Source organism: Somniosus microcephalus, chromosome 2, assembly GCF_052327205.1.
Source record: "Somniosus microcephalus isolate GS21.2 chromosome 2, FLI_Smic_1.0, whole genome shotgun sequence".
Lineage (NCBI taxonomy): Eukaryota > Metazoa > Chordata > Chondrichthyes > Squaliformes > Somniosidae > Somniosus > Somniosus microcephalus.
The window spans coordinates 333,280,757-333,300,217 of record NC_140988.1 but is presented as its reverse complement, the minus strand read 5'-3'; the positions used below and the strand labels follow the sequence as shown (position 1 = coordinate 333,300,217).

Genomic DNA, 19,461 nt, shown 5'->3' with positions numbered 1-19,461 from the left:
CTCCCGAGACCGGAAGGGAGGAAGCCTGCAGGAAGAAGTAAGGGTAAGTAAAACTTATTAAAACATTTTAAACACACCTCACACACTTGCCTCTGCACACATGCACCCATCACTCACCTGCACACCGGACATCTCAGTCCCGCAGACCCACGGCTCGCCTCGCTGACCCTGGCGAGGTTCGGAGCCGTCGGGAAGCCCACACTTCAGGGCTGAAAATGGGGATTAGCAAAAAAACTGCCCGTTAGCTACCTGTTAACAGGCAGCTAATTGGCACTAATCTCTTTTCCGCCTCCGGGAGACGGCTCCCAGCGCGGGTCGGCTATCCGCCTCCTGGGAAGATGAGACAGAGACGGGTTGGGGGCGGGATGGGTACCCATCCCCAGATTCTGCCACTTTCCCGGCAGTCCCGCCTCCAAACCTGCCTTCCCAGGGCTGGCAAAATTCCCCCCGCTGTGTATTTTCTCTGAGGATGTATCAGAAGAACCCAATATAGGGAGCCAGAGAAACCCTACAACAAATGGACTAGATATGAGCTCTGATTTGTTACATTTTTATATACAGCAGGAAGTGGCCCTTTACAGTATATGCCAAACAAAGAAGCAGTTTCCTCCTTATATTTAATAAGTAAATTAATGGGTGACCTATTTAAATGCTGTAACATTGCTGTAGTACATTGCAAAATGATGGCATTGCAATGGAGAGACCGGGATGAATCCAGGATCGTAATTTGAATGTTAATACAAGAAATGCTGGCCCAAAAGCTCAGCTGTTGGAAATGCAAATGTGACATGGTACTGATCCATAGAGACCAGGAAGGCCCCAGATCAACTTCTGGGCTGTCCTGAGATAGCTTATCTCGAGTGGGGGCCCTACAATTAGCCCCAATAGTTTTAGGATCGAGAGGGAGCAAAATCAGCCACAGTCTTGCTTCCTCCCAGTGCTGGAATGTGTGGGTGTCTGGTGAGGACATGATTACGCTCAGCCATGGTTGACAACCCGTTGACATTCAGGGCTGGATTTTCATGGGGAAGGCGGGTTGGTGGCTGGGGGTGGTGGGGGGGCTCCGATGCAGTCAGGAAACCCGGGAGAACGAGCTTCCCGCAGGCCCCTGCCGACTTTAACGGCAGGGTCTGATTTGCATCTGTAGCCTCTGTTTCCCACCCGCAGCCAGCCAGGTGGAGAGGCTGGCCAGCTCCGTGCGGGTAGGCCTGCAGCAATAGGCCGCACAGAGGAGGGATTGGGAGGGGCCGGTGCCGGCCTCCGTAGAATCGGGGTGGGGGGGAAACGAGGAAGATCGGGGCTTCTATAGGAGCGGGGTTGGCGGGGGTGGGGGTGAACAAGGAACATCAGGGCCTCTGGAGATTCGTGGGAGGGAAGAGCAGATCGGGGCCAGTCACCGGGGGATTGGGGCCACCCTCGGGGGGGGGGGGGGGGGGGGGGTGAAACTATGCCCCCTAGTTCTAGATTCCCCCACGAGGGGAAACATCCTCTCTGCATCTACCCTGTTAAGCCCCCTCAGAATCTTATATGTTTCAATAAGATTACCTCTCATTCTTCTAAACTCAACCCAACCCTCCAATCCCACCCGTTTTTTCAGGTTAAAATTCTGTGTCTAGGCTCACACCTGAAGCATAACCAGGTAGGTGAGACACCAGAGGGCACTTGCCACCTGTGGAGCTGTGCCACGAGTTAGTGCCTTCAAGGGAAGAGGGGTGAAAAATTAGTGGAAGAAGGAGAGTAAATCCTGAAAGCCACAAAAAATTTCTACAAGATTCTATTTGCTGAATATACTAAAGTCAAATTGGACCAATGTAGAGAACCAATGAAGAATTATTGAGTTCAGAATTTCTCTCCAAATAAATGATGGAGGCACCATGGCCCACCCAGGCTTATTGGTGAATTGTTGTTGTGCACGTGTTTACCACTTGGCAGTACAGACACTCAGATAGTGAGTTCCTTATCTTGGTATTCCTATCCAACATGGACACCGACAAAATAATTTACAAGTTTAAAAAAAAACCTCTTTTTCTCGGAGAAGGAGTTGTATTTTCATTTATTTAAAATCTGCTAACGTTGGTTTTGTGGGTGTGTGTGTGTTAAAATGAAGATACTTCAAGATTTCATGCTCAGCAAATGATCTCTGTCCTGTTTTCATGGGGTCGATTTTCCCGAAGCTGTCGGGAAGAAGGCGGGACTACAACTTTCGGGTTTTAGTCCTGCCTACATCGACGTCCGGCCAATCCGCTCGATTTTCCCTTGATTGACCTTGTTGAGCCCGCCCAGCGGGCTCAGCAGGCCAATTAAGGGCCACCTGGCAACAGGTGACGCCACAGACTGCAATTTCATCTGTCAAGAGTTCTTGACAGATGAAATATCAGCGTTTCACAGCTGTTTGAAGCTGCCAAACACTGACAGTCTGAGTTCTAACATGAGTCCTTCTGCACAGACTCAGTTAGAACTCTCAGCAGCACTCAAAGCTGAAGGCTGTCAGTTTTCACAGATCGCAGCCATTCAGCTTTAAGTGCCGGCTGAGTGATGAGCTCCCGACGCCTACAGGAAGAAAGGTTGTTAAGGTAAGTACAGGTAAGTAAAAGTTCTTTGCACACTTTAGACACACCAAACACTTACCTTTGCACTCATGCACCCATCACTCACCTGAACACCGACATCGCAACCCCTCCAACCCGACGGCCCGCCTGCTCTAACCTGGCGTGGTTTGGAGCCGTCGGGAATCCCACACGACACCCCTCAAAATAGGGATTAGGCTAAAAAACTGCCTGTTAACTACCTGTTAACAAGCGGTTAATTGGCACTAATCCCTTCCCGCCTGGGGTCGGCAGGTCCCAGTGCGGGGCGGGTACCCGCCGCCTCTGAAACTTGCGTGGCATGTTTTTTCCTAATGGAATATAAAATCAAATGAAAGCATAAAAGCCTAATAAGCTAGGCAGTGCTTTGGCTTTTAATTTATGTATACAACTATATATATATGGGGAGAGCTCCATTAATAATTAGCTATATGCAAGTTTAATAATATTTTTAGTGTTTATCCTCCATAATCCAACATGTAGGAGATTTCACTTTGCTACATCAGTGTTTTATGTAGTTAGCTAGCTATATTAGAAAGATTTATTTTATTTTACTGTATTTTTATTTTTTTATAGTGAATCAGAACATTTTATAATTCCTTAGAACTCTTGGTTTCCGCCCCCGCCCCCTGCTTCTCTCTACCCCCCAACCCCTGCAAGTTAATTGATGCGCAACAATGTTACCCAGGATTCCTTAGGAGAGGTGCCTTGTTTAAACATCTCCCGGTTTGATCACCACCAGTAGTTTTCCTTTTGAAACAGAGACGCTTGTTTCCTCTGCATTGACAAAATTTGTTTAATGTAGAATCTGTCCCTTGATGCAAAAGGACATTCTGAATTAGGGTTATATTAGGGTGTGCCACTTCTGTCCTGTGCATGAATGTGATAATGTAGCAGAGGAGCATTAGCAAGTGGTCAGTACACTTGGGTGGCGGTCAGTTGAATATACGTTTGTTCGGCAGTGAATTCGCGCTCTCTTCTGTATATGGCATGAGTACTAGCGAGTATTGGCAATTGCGACCTTTCTGTCTTTTTTCATGAATATTCCTCTTCTGCAGATGCAGTGTGCTTTGCGATATCTTTGGAATAAGGCTATTGGTTTTGTGTGACATAGATGGGGAAGCATTGTATTCAACAAGGTCTCTACCACTTCCATAGTTTATAGAATGACACGATTGCATTTACATGCATGATATGCATTTATCCATTGAAAATGAAATTTGGGTTTGCATTTTTGTCTTGTCTTGTCCAAGTCAGTTCTATAATTGATGGAGTTGAATGGATTAGAGTGAGGCAGTCTAGGCAGAGTCAATCTTTACTCAATCCTGAAAAGTTGTACAGGTGGGCCAAGAATTACAGAAAAAACGATTAAAAAATATTAGAGGTGATCAAAATGTCTACACCTCATTGATTCTGTCACAGCCCCCCGCCCCGTTGGTTATTGCATGAGTTTCAATCATGTGCCAACAAATTAAATCCACTCATTTATATTACTTCATAGTCTTGGCACAGTGGCATTTGTCAGTGTTACTTGGCATTGACTTGTGTCCAGGGATGGTCTTTCTAAGCAAAGCGGGGTAGCTTCGTGGCTATTGCTGCTTTTATACTAACACTCTTTTCAGTTGGACCCTAGAAGACCCACAAGAAACTGGATCTACAATTCTGCTGCCAGGATAAAGGAACCAGATTTAGTAATGTGAAGGCTGGTCTCCTAGAATTCAACCCAAAACAGTGCTAGTATAAAACCAGCTTTAGTGGAATCTGGGGAAATGGGGCTCATTGCAGGATGTTTGCTGCGGAACCAATTTAATAGCCTCAGTTTTCTGAGTGCTGCCTCTGCTTTAGGATACATGAGCATCTTTTAAAAGATATTGTAAATTTCAAAACTGACATTGCTAGATTTTTGTTGGGGAAGGTATTGAGGGTTACGGAACCAAGGCGAGTAAATGGAGTTAAGATACAGATCAGCCATGTCCTAATTGAATGGTGGAACAGGCTCGAGGGGCTGATTGTTCCTGTTCCTATGTTCCCTCCTATGTTGACAATGGTATAAAATTATTCTTTTAGAAATGGTTTGAAGCTCCGCCGAGATGCACAGATGATTTAAAGAGGAACTCACTTGAAATCTGGCTGCGTTTGGTTTCTGCTTCGTCGATGTAGAAATCGGGATTTCATGTTAAAATTTCAGGATGAAGCTGTTTTTTATATAGCAAATATAGAAAAAAAACTGAGTTGATCTTATCCGGTTGCAGTCATGTCCTCAAACTGTACACCTGGTACTCTTGAAACAGGTAAGGCTTAGTTTGCCACAGTGCCTTCCTGTTTAAAATGATAGCGGACCTTTTTAAATTCTGAAAATATTGCAGGTGTGCTCACTCTAGCAATTTTTCTCCAAGGAGACTAGCGATGAGTGCAGTGTGATGAGAGATGACCTCACACCCCTGTTAAGCTTGTGTGAGTGATTTTTTTTTAAACTGTTGGGAATGGATTCAGGGGAAGTCTTTCAGGCAAGCAATTACAGGAAACTCTTTATTATCCGGCACCGACAGGACCGGCGTGGTGCCGGTTTATCAAAAAGTCCGGATTGCAGAGAGGTATAGTAAAAGGTACGAGAGCCTGTACACAGCAACAGATCCAGGCTTCCCTGTTGCTTAGCAACAGGTGCAGGAACCCCGGCCACAAGATCCAGGCATCCCTGTTACTTAGCAACAGGTGCAGGAACCCCGGTTACACAGCCACAGATCCAGGAACGGCCACTAATATGAAGTAAAACTTACCTGAACCTACACCTGAATTTTGCCGGTTAACAGAGATTTCCGTTTATTTAGTTGCCGGTAAATCGAGAGTCTCCTGTAGATACCTCAGCTGACCTATTCAGATGGACCGATGTGGATCAGTAATGGTACCTTACTTACAGGAGCAATCATGAGGGGTTGTGATGAAAGTAGGGTTGCCACCTGTCCTGGGTTTTTGTTGGGTGGGTTGTCTAGAAATTCTTCAAATAGGAACCAGGCATCAAATGTCTTTTTTTTCAATACAAGCTGTTTTTTTCCCCCCACTTACTTGAATGTTGTGACGGGATTAACTATTAAGGTTTTTAATAATATTTTAATAGCAGCAGAAAATCAAGCATCAGAATTCACGCCATGATCCCACCTTCGGTTGATTGGACTTGGCAAAAGAGGGCAATCCTAGGCCAAGGATGTCTAGAATACTGGATAATTGTGGATATTTAAATCTGAATTATGATGGGTTTATATAAGAAGTAAAATGGGATGGCATTGGAAGTGGACTCAGAGACTGTCTTCTCTCGTGAACGGTAAAAAGAATCACCTCTGCACGTTACAGCTGTATGGGATCCTTCATTAATTCTGTATCTCGCATGCAAATCTGCCACAACAGCATCTGCCAGCCTGAAATGTTCATGTTAATAGTATTGTGACCACTAACGTGTGGAAAAAGAGAAAATTATTGAAAAAATGTATTTTTTTGGGGGGCTGTGTTCCCTTTTAAGCAGAGTAATTGTATCAAATTCCTGATTAAATTTTGCTTTTCCAATGTTAAACTACATAGCATGAATTAATACCTCAGTATACAAATATGTATTGTTTTGCTCTTTTTTTTAAAACAAAATTTGGGTTTTGCACTATTTTTAGTTTTGTTAATTTTTGTTTTTAAATGTATGTTTTTTTTAATGTATGTCCAAAAAAATTACATGTTCAAAGTTACCATCCTGTCATTCATTTTTTTTATTTGAAAGTTTGCTGAAAAAACACAACTAAAGCCATTGGTACTAAAGCGTTACGATCAAAAACCCCGGACTGCCATTTGTATAACAACAACAACTTGTATTTATATAGCGCCTTTAACATAGTAAAACATCCCAAGGCGCTTCACGGGAGTATTAAAAGACAAAAAGTTTGACACCGAGCCACATGAGGAGAAATTAGGGCAGGTGACCAAAAGCTTGGTCAAAGAGGTAGGTTTTCAGGAGCGTCTTAAAGGAGGAAAGAGAGGTAGAGAGGCGGAGAGGTTTAGGCAGGGAAATCCAGAGCTTAGGTCCGAGGCAACAGAAGGCACGGCCACCAATGATTGAGCGATTATAATCAGGGATGCTCAAGAGGGCAGAATTAGAGGAAGGCAGATATCTCGGGTGGGGGGGGAGAGGGTTGTGGGGCTGAAGGAGGGGGCGAGGCCATGGAGGGATTTGAAAACAAGGATGCGAATTTTGAAATCGAGGCATCGCTTAACCAGGAGCCAATGTAGCGAGCACAGGGGTGATGGGTGAACGGGACTTGGTGCGAGGTAGGAGACGGGCAGACGAGTTTTGGATGAACAACAGTTCTTTAAATAATACAGCATAACCCTTTGTCTCCTTCCACCCCCCCATCCCCTCTCTGACTCCCAGTGTTGTATGTTCAGTGGACACCGACCGCCCTCTGGTACCTCACCTAAGTGGCCTTTGGAGGGCAGCTGAGCCGGACCTGTCTTCACCCAATGTCCATATGCCTCATTTAAATGGCACTGGCCAGCTGCATGCCCATTTTGGACAGAAGCAACATCATGCCAGCAGTGAGGGGGGGGGTGGGTGTTGGGAATGAACATGGGGCTCTGAGAAGCCTTTCGGCAGCCAGGTAAATCCAGTGGGGGGGTGGGGTGTTGTGAGGGTCTCGTGGTTGCAGTGGGGAGGAGCCTGGGACAGCAGAGGCCCAGACATTCCTTGCTCCTCCACTTGGCCCCACTAGGAAAGTTTTCTAATTTACCTAAAGGGCCCTGTTGCCTTTCTGACAGCTTTACCTAGCGGGGCGGGCACCGCGGTTAGACGCCAGCGGGGTCCCATGTACGTGATGGGACCTATGTTTGTATTTATTAACGAGGCCCCCGCTGGATTCCAGCGGGAACCTCATCCACCGCCAAAACCAGTGGCGTTAAAATGCGGAATTGGTGGGAACAGAGGGGAAATAGAACCACAACCTTGCTCCTTGCCCATTAATCGGGAAGAGTTGACCTTTACCTTACGGAGTCCCAACAAACCTGGGATGTCTCAGGTCACTGCTGACTTAGCTGATCGCAGCCAGTTGCTATAGTTGGCCTCAGTACCCCTGATGACGGCCATTGATGGGAAAATGGACAGAATTGCAGAATGCAATCCACAAAACACCAGTAAAAATTCTATGCAATAAAAATAGAACACAATGTATTCGTCAGCTGTAAACCTGCAGCTCTGCTCATAGCTCAGTACTTTGCTATAGGGATCATTCTTGTGGCTTTTCTCAGTACCATCTTCAGCATTTTAATGTCTCCCTTATGTCTCCGGGCATAACATTCAAGCTGCAGTCTGACCAAAGTATTGCGGTTTTAGCATGACATTCTCCAGTTTTTTGTTGATTGCTGCTGCAAAGTGATTGGACATGTTGAGCACCAAGTCCACTAATACCCCTAGATGTCTTTGAATTTCAGCCGTTGCAGTTCATAGCATCTGTTTTGCCTTCCTTTTGAGCAAGACTTTGCACTTCAATCTGCCACTGGTCTACTTGCGTGCATGTTTCATTTGCTCCATTTTATAGATTGTGGCCTGTCTCATCAGATTCGACTTTTCTCCTCTCTTTTCCCACCTCCCCCACCCCCCTCCTCCCCAAACAAATTAGCATCATCTGGGAATTTGACCAGTTTGCATTAAGCATATGAATGCAAGTCATTACTATAAATTAGGAACAGTAGGGGTGCCAATACTGACAATCTCAGCATTCTCCTCTTTCCTTCCCCCCGCCCCCCATCCTCCATCCCCAGTATCATTTCTACATCACCTACCCACAGCTTCCTACCCTTTAGCCAATTTCTTATCCATTTCCAGGTTTTACCATGAATTCCCATTGCATTCAGATTAAGTAGTGGCCTTTCATCTGGAACATCTGTCAAAAGGCTTTTTGATGTTTAGGTAAAGAATGTCGTAAAGTTTACCAAATTCTAGCCACTGATCCAATCACACAGCAATAGCTTCACGGAATGGGGAGAGCAAGCAAGATGATTAACTATTGTCACCCTTCATCAGCTGCATTCTCAGTAGTGGCTGGTGACCTTTTGACAGGTGAGGCACAGCTATACATGCTTAACCAAGCCGGTGTGTTACCATGGCAACGGGCCCTTCCTGTGGAATTCCACCACCAACTTTATAAAGCTGCATGAGGCTCGGGGATTGTCTAAAGTACAGTGACCGATTAAATCCATCCTGGGAACTTTCCCACGGGAAGTTCTTCCCCCACCCCCACATTGCATTTTAGTCAGGAAAAGAAAGTCAGGCGGGTCATCAGGGTTTAAAAAGGGCAGCAAATCCACTGACACCCGGCAATGAAAATTGAACCTAATTTTTTAATTTAAATGGAGGGGCCTGGAACTTTTCCAGCGCGACGTCCTGCCTCACATCACCGCTCTAAGTCGGAAAATGAAAATCGGGAAGCCAATAAATTTAAATACAAATTTAAGTGCCTGTCACTTTCCGGCGGAGATCTGTGCAGGATTCCAGGTGACGCAGTGCCTCATCTGATGAGTCGCCTCTGCATTCTGTTGTATAAATGTCCCGTACTCGGGTAAGCAAAAGAATCGTAGGCCGGATTTTGACTTTTACAGCCGCCGGGATTGGGGGGGCCTAGTAGAGCACGGAAAGGCATGGCTGTGGAGTTTGCATGTAACGTCACAGGCAGGTTTTCCGCCCGGAGGTCAGCCTGATTGACGGGCTGGATTCCAGTCGGGTGGGGAACGCTGGACAAGAGGCCCCGACCCCGGTGGGGAGTGGTCCGATCCTGTGGCAGGGGGTGCAATCACCAGCTAGGAAGGGCTCCGATCCCGGTGTGGGGGCTGCTGGGGGAGAAACACTCCTACTCCTCCCCCGTAGTGTCAGCTATGGCTCAGTTGGTAGCACACTCGCCTCTGAGTCAGAAGGTTGTGGGTTCAAGTCCCACTCCAGGAACTTGAGCACACAAAGCGAGGCTGACACTCCAGTGCAGTGCTGAGGGAGTGCTGCACTGTCGGAGGTGCCGTCTTTCGGATGAGACATTAAACTGAGGCCCCATCTGCTCTCTCAGGTGGGCGTAAAAGATCCCATGGCACTATTTCGAAGAAGAGCAGGGGAGTTATCCCTGGTGTCCTGGCCAATATTTCTCCCTCAACCAACATAACAAAAAACAGATTATCTGGTCATTATCACATTGCTGTTTGTGGGAGCTTGCTGTGCGCAAATTGGCTGCCACATTTCCCACATTACAACAGTGACTACACTTCAAAAGTACCTCATTGGCTGTAAAGCACTTTGAGACGTCCGGTGGTCGTGAAAGGTGCTATATAAATGAAAGTCTCTTTCTTTCCCGGCCCTCAAGGAGTGCTCCCTGAGGCTGTCCCTCTCCTCCCTGCAGCTGCCAGGAAACCCGAGGGCCGGGATGCCCAGCCGGCCACAGTTAAACCTGTACGGCAGGTTAAAGCAGAGGCTTCCAGCCTCATTATAATATTTAAAGTGCCAACCCGCCTCCTGGGAGCGGGTTGACTGCCTGCCCCCATCCTGTCTCTGTTAAGCCTGGAAGTGGGTGGGGTTGGGATTCACACTTAACATTTTAATCTCCCACCCAAGTCAAACCCACCCGTTTTTTGGAGTTAAAATTCCCCCAGAAACGCAGGTCTACAAATGGATTCCAGCCGGGTGGGGAACGCTGGACAAGAGGCCGCGACCCCAGTGGGGGTGGTAGGTGGTCCGATCCTGTGGCAGGAGATGCAATCACCAGCTAGGAGGGGCTCCGATCCCGGGTGGGTGGGGGGTGCTGATTGTGGGTGGGGGGGAAACACTCCTGCTCCTCTCCCATAGTGTCAGCTATGGCTCAGTTGGTAGCACACTCGCCTCTGAGTCAGAAGGTTGTGGGTTCAAGTCCCACTCCAGGGACTTGGAGCACACAAAGCGAGGTTCAGGATATTAAATGTGCTGAGCCGCCTCCCCTCATGTGGTACAGATGTTTGGTCTTTGCATTATATGGCAGAACCCAACTGCATAAAGTAATGGGGGAGAGTGACACAGCCTCGATTTGAACCCTGCCCACCCACTGGGCTCAGGCAGGAGACTCACTGGGCCCATGCAGATGAGCCTGGGGAGTTAAAATCTCCCAGGCCTCACGCTATGTGCGAAGGGCCAGACGGTTTCACGTGCACTTCAACCCCACCCACATGATTGCCACCGGGAGTTAAAATTCGGGCTATAGATTGGTATCCTGCTAAAGAAAACAGTAAAAATAGGCAATGTAAAAGCATCTTAATGTTTCCATATAGGACCTAAACATGGCAATGATGTGAAATTTTCTCTCAATTCAGATGATCAGTACTTCAAGATAACAATATTTAATGACAACAGAGACAGTGGAGGGACTGTTTCCTTGCTCCCTTATATGACTGTGGACACTGATGGATTTTTCTCACTGATTAAACTGAACACCCTCTGTAGCAGGCAGTTACCCTTGCTTTATAATGTGATCATCTTATTGGAGGCCAATAGACCAAGTGCCAGGATGTTGCTCAAAGGCCAGTAACCTTGAGGGTGTGGCATTGTTTCCCGGGCAGTAGTATTAGCGCAGCAAAAGCACTCGTGGGACGGTAAGGCAGGCATTGAGGCACAGCGCGGAGGGTCATAGGTTCTGTTCTGTGACGTCACTTCCACATTATTCCATTAGTTCTACTCTTAAATATTGTATCCAGCAGGTTTCCTGACTTAACACTGGTATGGAAAGATAAGCTTCAGACATCCATTGAAATAATTTCACAATGGAAAAATATCAACACAAAGCCATTTTGATATGATTTCCCAGCTCTCTCTCATGAAGAGAGAGCCTAGTTAGTATTCAACACCTACAGTAAAAGAATAAAGCTACAAATCTGAAATAAATACGGATTATAATTCGGGGAGGTCCCTAGACAGTTCTAATGAAGGGTCTGTACTAAAACCATTAACCTGTCTTTTCTCGTTGGAAGCTGATGAACCTGCAGTGTACATAGAAACATAGAAGATAGGAGCAGGAGTAGGCCATTCGGCCCCTCGAGCCTGCTCCGCCATTTAATGCGATCATGGCTGATCATCCAAATTCAGTACCCGGTCCCTGCTTTCTCCCCATATCCCTTGATCCCTTTAGCCTTAAGAAATATATCCAACTCCTTCTTGAATATATTTAATGAATTGGCCTCAACTGCCTTCTGTGGTAGAGAATTCCACAGGTTCACCACTCTCTGGGTGAAGAAATTCCTCCTCATTTCTGTCCTAAATGGCCTACCCCTTATCCTTAAACTGTGACCCCTGGTTCTGGACTCCCCGACCATCGGGAACATCCTTCCTGCATCTAGTCTGTCCAGTCCTGTCAGAATTTTATAAGTTTCAATGAGATCCCCTCTCATTCTTCTAAACTCCAGCGAGTACAAGCCCAATCGACCCAATCTCTCCTCATACATCATTCCTGCCATCCCAGGTATCAGTCTGGTGAATCTTCGCTGAACTCCCTCCATGGCAAGAACATCCTTCCTCAGATAAGGCGACCAGAACTGCACACAATACTCAAGATGTGGTCTCACCAAGGCCCTGTACAACTGCAGCAAGACATCCTTGTTCCTGGACTCGAACCCTCTCGCTACGAAGGCCAACATACCATTTGCCTTCTTAACCGCCTGCTGCACCTGCATGCTTACCTTCAGCGACTGGTGCACAAGGACACCCAGGTCTCGTTGCGCTTCCCTTTCTCCCAATCTATTGCCGTTCAGATAATCTGCCTTCCTGTTTTTGCCACCAAAGTGGATAACCTCACATTTATCAGCATTCCATGTTGAAAAGTTGCTGCCCTGTTCACAAGGTTGGCATCTGTTTTCTTCATGATGATGTATGCAAATGATGCAATAGCGTTTCAGCGAAAGACAAATTGCACCTGTGAGACTGACACTGCCATTAGTTTGCGTGTCTGTAGATGGACTGGAAGTGTTTTTCCCAGCAATTTCAGGGGGAGGGGTGACCACGTCCATTTAAATCAATGTTATTCACTAACGTTTTGTCTTGCGCCACAATCTCAAGTAATGCCTTGCTCAAGGCCAGTCTCTCAAATGTTCTAACGTTCTGCACTATGGGATGTGGGTCTGCAGCTGCTGCCCCTGCCACACACACACACACACACCTGTTGATTTCAGTCGTGCTCCTGTAGGCAGTTCGAGTACAACCTGAGCACTTCCCCGCAATCTTACTGAGAAACCCAGAGCAACAACAACTTGTATTTATATAGCGCCTTTAACGTAGTAAAACGTCCCAAGGCGCTGCCCAGGAGTGTTATAAGACAAAATATTTGACACCGAGCCACATGAGGATAAATTAGGGCAGGTGACCAAAAGCTTGGTCAAAGAGGTGGGTTTTAAGGAGCGTCTTAAAGGAGGAAAGAGAGGTAGCGAGGCGGAGAGGTTTAGGCAGGAAATTCCAAAGCTTAGGGCCCAGGCAACAGAAGGCATAGCCACCAAAGGTTGAGCGATTATAATCAGGGATGCTCAAGAGGGCAGAATTAGAGGAGCGCAGATATCTCGGGGGAGGGGGGCTGGTTGTGGGGCTGAAGGAGATTAGAGGTAGGAAGGGGCGAGGCCATGGAGGGATTTGAAAAGAAGGATGAGAATTTGGAAATCGAGGTGTTGCTTAACTGGGAGCCAATGTAGGTCAGCGAGCACAGGGTCTTGGTGCGAGTTAGGACACGGGCAAGTACAAAGCAGGAAGAGTAGTAATGCATACCCTTTTACTAAAATTATCAGTGGGAGAAATGTAACCTCCCATCAGTCCTGTAGTCTTAATATGGCCCTTTCTCTTGCTGTGCTGGTGATTGGCTTGCCCCACCTCCTATTAGTATTACTTGTTACCATTTGACAGAGATCAAAATAAGGTGATGGGGCGGCAGGCTGTACGATGAACACCATTGCTTTAAATCTTCCAAAATATATAAATAATGTTGAAAATGCAGAGCATGGTGATTGGAAAGTAAAGATAAGTTAAAGTTTGGGGGTAACCATTCATCAGAACAGCTCTCAACCCGTCTTTCTCCGATTCTAATTGACCTGCTATACGTAACGAGTATTTTTGCGTTTTTAATCTCAGAATTCCAGTATTCGCAATATATTGATGTATATTTTGTTTTAAAGAACAAGGAACGTGATTAAACTCCTAAAAAGCTACAGAAGATATTAATTTTTTTTTAATAAATAAGCCGAAGAGAACTTGTGTCTTCTGAGAGTACAAGCCTGGGGCAGACCACACACTGGGCCTTGGTCCTGAAGCTGTACAACTGCTGTTTCATTCGAAACAAAAGCAGTAATCCAATATTCTCTCAATGTTTTGTGAACCTTCAGTGCCCCCCTTACTGAAATATAGCTGAAAGTGTTTTTACATTAACGGCCAGATGGTCCATTATTTCTTCCGGCAGCTGAATGTCTGCAGCTCCAAGGCACTGCGCATTTCTGCTGCCCCCTTTACAAAAGCAGTTCAGCACTCTGTGACCTTTTCACCCTAGACTTGTCGACTTCTGGGTGCCAACTGTCCTTATCAGACCAGACCATGAAAAACCCAGAGACACTAGACGGCACAGTGGAGCCAGTGAGACTTGTGATTAACAGATGGCAACAGTCTGGTCCTCTCCCTCCCCACTCCCCACATTCTCCCCATCCCCCAGATTGTAACCCATTTTCTTAAAACGAGCAACAGTCAAATGTAACAAAAAATACAATTATTTTTCAAATTCAGCAGCTAAAAATGTATTTACCAAAAAATAAAATACATGCAGTAACTAGTGCTCAGTGGCCTAGAAGGTCTAGATATCTGGCTGCAGTTAATCAGCGGTGAATTTAGCCGCAGAGAACTTAAGAATTTTGGCACTGATCTGAATCTGTACAAAAAGCAGACAGGGTGTAGCTTATTCAGCGAATTCTAGGTGGACTGTTTGCCTCCTTGTGCTGCCCTCTTTGGCATGTACTGAATTAGCTGCTCTCAGCTCAAGCAACCATAGAATCACACAGCACAGAAGGAAGCCATTCGGCCCATCATATATGGGCCGTCTCTTTGAAAGAGCTATCCAATTAGCCCCACTCCCCTGCTCTTTCCCCATTGCCTTTTCAAGTATTCAATTCCCTTTTGAAAGTTACTATTGACTCTGCTTCCGTCAGGCAATGCATTTCAGATCAGAACAACTTTCTGCGTTAAAAAAAAAAAATCTCTTCTCATCTCCCCTCTGGCTCTTTTGCCAAGTACCTTGAATCCGTGTTCTCTGCTTACCGACCCTCCTACCATTGGAAACAGTTTCTCCTTATTTACTCTCTCAAAATCATTTATAATTTTGAACACCTCTATTAAATCTTCCCTTAACCTTCTCTGCTCTAAGGAGAACAATCCCAGCTTCTCTAGTCAGTAAAAATGATGGTGAAGAAGAGGGGAGGGGTTACTATTGGTCTCTGAGATCCTAGTTCTCTTCCTGGCAGTTCTGGGATAAGATAACATGGAAGAGTTAGGGATTTTCTAGCCTCACCTAAATAGAAATGTGGGTATTTTTTTCCCCTCTCTTATTGCTTCATTTTGCTGGAGGTCACCAGGACTGTAGCAATGAAGAACAAGTTTTAAAATGTAGAGAATAAACCAGGGGCTTTACCAGCATTACCTTGTTTTCTCGACCTGTTCTCATCACTGCTTAGTGTACCAGCTGGGAAGTGTCCATTTGTGGATGTTGGTTGAGGACAAGATTGAGCTCATCCGTGATGATCGACCACCCCTTCCCTCACCCTCCTCCATCAGTGGTCAGCTAACGGGATTGTAGGCCCATAAAAATGAGAGGTATCTGTGCTGGGGAAAGGATCATTTTCCACCATTCGTAAGCAAAGCCAGCATTAGGAACATAAGAAATTAAAGGCCAGGAAAGGACTGCAGTTCGTCTGGCCAGCCCCAAAACCGAATTCATCTCAATCACTGGCCCCCTCAAATAGCTATCTAATTCTCCCTTAAACGTTTCCACACTAACTGTCTCCCAGGGCCGTCCATTCCACATGTTCATCATAAAATAGCTAAATCCTAAGCTGTCTGTGCACCTTCAAACTTGAGCCCATGCCCCCTGGTTCCAATGTTTGTGGCAATCTTGAACATATTGGGTTTCAATATTTCTGTTCCCTTAAGAATATCTCCCCTTAGCCTTCTCTTCACCAGAGTAAGTAATCCCAGGTGCCAACCTCCTTACAGCGAGTTATCTAGGGTTCTGATGAAAGGTCATCGACCTGAAACGTTAATTCTGTTTCTCTCTCCACAGATGCTGCCCGACCTGCTGAGTATTTTCCAGAATTTTCCGTTTTTATTTCAGATTTCTAGCATCTACAGTATTTTGCTTTTATTTAAGCTAGTTATTAGTTTGGTTGTCCTTTCCTGGTGTCCCTCTGATGTTTGGTTATCATTACTGTAGTACAGTGACCAGAACTGTATACACTACAAAAGGCGTGACTGTACCAGCGTCGTAAACAGACTCATTGGCCCCGATATTTTACAAGGAGGTGGGGAGGTCGAAAACATAGAAACATAGAAGATAGGAGCAGGAGTAGGCCATTCGGCCCCTCGAGCCTGCTCCGCCATTCAATGAGATCATGGCTGATCATCCAAACTCAGTACTCTGTCCCTGTCTTCTCCCCATATCCTTTGATCCCTTTAGCCTTAAGAAATATATCTAACTCCTTCTTGAATATATTTAATGAATTGGCCTCTACTGCCTTCTGTGGTAGAGAATTCCACAGATTCACCACTCTCTGGGTGAAGAAATTCCTCCTCATCCCTGCTTACCCCTTATCCTTAGACTGTGACCCCTGGTTCTGGATTCCCCTGTCATCGGGAACATCCTTCCTGCGTCTAGTTTGTCTAGTCCTGTTAGAATTTTATACGTTTCAATGAGATCCCCACTCATTCTTCTAAACTCCTGCGAGTATAAGCCCAATCGACCCAATCTCTCCTCGTATGTCATTCCTGCCATCCCAGGTATCAGTCTGGTGAATCTTCGCTGCACTCCCTCCATGGCAAGAACATCCTTCCTCAGATAAGGCGACCAAAACTGCACACAATACTCAAGGTGTGGTCTCACCAAGGCCCTGTACAACTGCAGCAAGACATCCTTGTTTCTGTACTCAAACCCTCTCGCTACGAAGGCCAACATACCATTTGCCTTCTTAACCACCTGCTGCACCTGCATGCTTACCTTCAGCGACTGGTGCACAATAACACCCAGGTCTCTTTGCACTTCCCCTTCTCCCAATCTATTGCCATTCAGATAATAATCTGCCTTCCTGTTTTTGCCACCAAAGTGGATATACTCGCATTTATCCACATTATACTGCATCTGCTATGCATCTGCCCAATCATCCAACCTGTCCAAATCATACTGGAGTTTCTCGGCATCCTCCTCACAGCACACACGCCCACCCAGCTTTGTGTCGTCTGCAAACTTGGAGATATTACATCTAGTTCCCTCGTCTAGATCATTAATATATATTGTGAATAGCAGGGGTCCTAGGACCGATCCCTGCGGTACCCCACTAGTCACTGCCTGCCACTTGGAAAAAGACCCGTTTATTCCAACTCTTTGCTTCCTGTCTGCAAACCAGTTCTCTATCCAAGTCAGCACCTTGCTCCCAATCCCATGTGCCTTAACTTTACACGCTAGTCTCTTACGCGGGACCTTATTCAAAGCCTTCTGAAAGTCCAAATACACCACATCCACTGGTTCTCCCTTATCTATTCTACCAGTTACATCCTCAAAAAATTCCAGTAGATTAGTCGAGCACGATTTACCTTTTGTAAATCCATGTTGACTTTGTCCGATCCTGTCACTGTTTTCCAATTGCTCTGCTATTACATCTTTTATAATGGACTCTAGCATTTTCCCCACTACCAATGTCAGGCTTACCGGTCTATAATTCCTCGTTTTCTCTCTACCACCTTTTTTGAATAGTGGGGTAACATTAGCTACCCTCCAATCCATGGGAACTGTTCCAGAGTCTATAGAATTTTGGAAGATGACCAGCAATGCATTTACTATTTCTAGGGCCACTTCCTTAAGTACCCTAGGATGTAGATTATCAGGCCCTGGGGATTTATCGGCCTTCAATCCCATCAATTCCCCTAACACAATTTCTCTACAAATACTGATTTCATTCAGTTCCTCCCTCTCATTAGACCCTATGTAGCACTCCTGCTCATTCTGGCTCCCAAAGAGTGGTGGAAAAGGCACGAAACCTGTGGCAGCTTCCCCGCCTCCCTTTCACTGCTGGGCTTCCCGACCCCTGCTAAACCCGCGCAGCAGCATGAATTTTAAATCGCACTCCCAATTGCGCTGTGGGAGCCCAATTTAAATAGGTTAATGAAGTGTCCCGCCTCTCCACAGCGGGACACTCTGATGCCTCGATATCCATCACCGTAAAAAAGGCGATGGCTACGTGCGCAGCGTGCTGGGGACACGTTCCCCATATTTCAATCTCTAACCCCCCCCGCACTCCTGCCTATTGTGGAAGTGTTAATATTGAGGCCATTATCTCTTTCTGGGATCCGTGCTCTACCCCTTATATCAAACAACCCCTCCCAAGCCTGGGCACTTGCATCAAATTTTCCGTCATCTTTAACGGGGTATTCCCCCACCATGACCCTGTAATTCATTGCAACACCCCGACCCCGTGAATTTTTGGCAAGGTTAGCTGCAGAAGTTCGAGGCAGGTACATCCCAGCGCTTAGACTGTAGTGGGCCACTCACTGTTCATTTCCCGTCCGTAATCCGATTGCTTTGCATTTGCCATTTGTCATTCATCAGCCAACCTTTCCAACATGGATTTACAAAAGGTAAATCGTGCTCGACTAATCTACTGTCTCTTCCCTATTGTTGGATACTCTTTCCCTCCGCTGCCAAATTTTGCATCATCTGCAAACTTAGACAGCTTTGTTTCTGCTCCACTTTCCAATCCTTGGGCACTACTCTCGTTTTTAATGGTTTCCACATTGCCTTGGTGTTGTCCTTGATTACTTTCTCCTGTCCCTCCCTCCTTGTCCTGATGCTAGGTGTCAGTGATGTACTTCCTTCCCACCCACCCGCCCCCATTCCCAGCAAGGAGCTTTAAGCAAAGGAATCACGGGTAGGAGATAGGGCCACAATGCTGTAGCCCATTATGATTAATTTAGTCTCCAGAGTTTCCTGAAATTGTGATATAAAACCATACAACCCATTAAAAAGAGTTGAGACAGTACTGCTTTGCTGTGTGTGGCCGCTTCACTTTCCAGGTTTCTGTCCAGTGTGAGTAATTTCTGCTTCAGACTGTTTTCATAGAAAAACATAGAAAAATAGAAGCAGGAGTAGGCCATTTGGCCCTTCGAGCCTGCTCCGCCATTCAATGTGATCATGGCTGATCCTCTATCTCAATACCATATTCCCGCTCTCTCCCCATACCCCTTGATGCCTTTTGTGTCTAGAAATCTATTTATCTCCTTCTTAAATATATTCAGTGACTTGGCCTCCACAGCCTTCTGTGGTCGAGAATTCCACAGGTTCACCACCCTCTGAGTGAGTGAAGAAATTTCTCCTCATCTCAGTCCTAAATGTCCTACCCCGTATCCTGAGACTGTGACCCCTCGTTCTAGACCCCCCAGCCAGGAGAAACATCCTCCCTGCATCCAGTCTGTCTAGCAGTACTCCAGGTGTGGTCTCAGCAAGGCCCTGTACAACTGTAGTAAGACATCCTTGCTCCTGTACTCAAATCCTCTTGCAATGAAGGCCAACATACCATTTGCCTTCCTAACTGCTTGCTGCACCTGCATGTTTGCTTTCAGTGA

General features: G+C 46.2%; 1 protein-coding gene across 3 annotated transcripts in view; it reads left to right on the top strand.

Moving 5' to 3' along the window:
• The window catches only part of ctif (CBP80/20-dependent translation initiation factor), a 292,382-nt gene extending 286,068 nt beyond the window's left edge, over nucleotides 1-6,314 (top strand). For all 3 annotated transcript variants that reach the window (XM_085975110.1, XM_085975119.1, XM_085975101.1), the window contains one exon: nucleotides 4,653-6,314. The gene's annotated coding sequence lies outside the window, so the exon portion shown is untranslated. The remainder of the gene's footprint in view (nucleotides 1-4,652) is intronic.
• The last annotated feature ends 13,147 nt before the right edge of the window (nucleotides 6,315-19,461 follow it).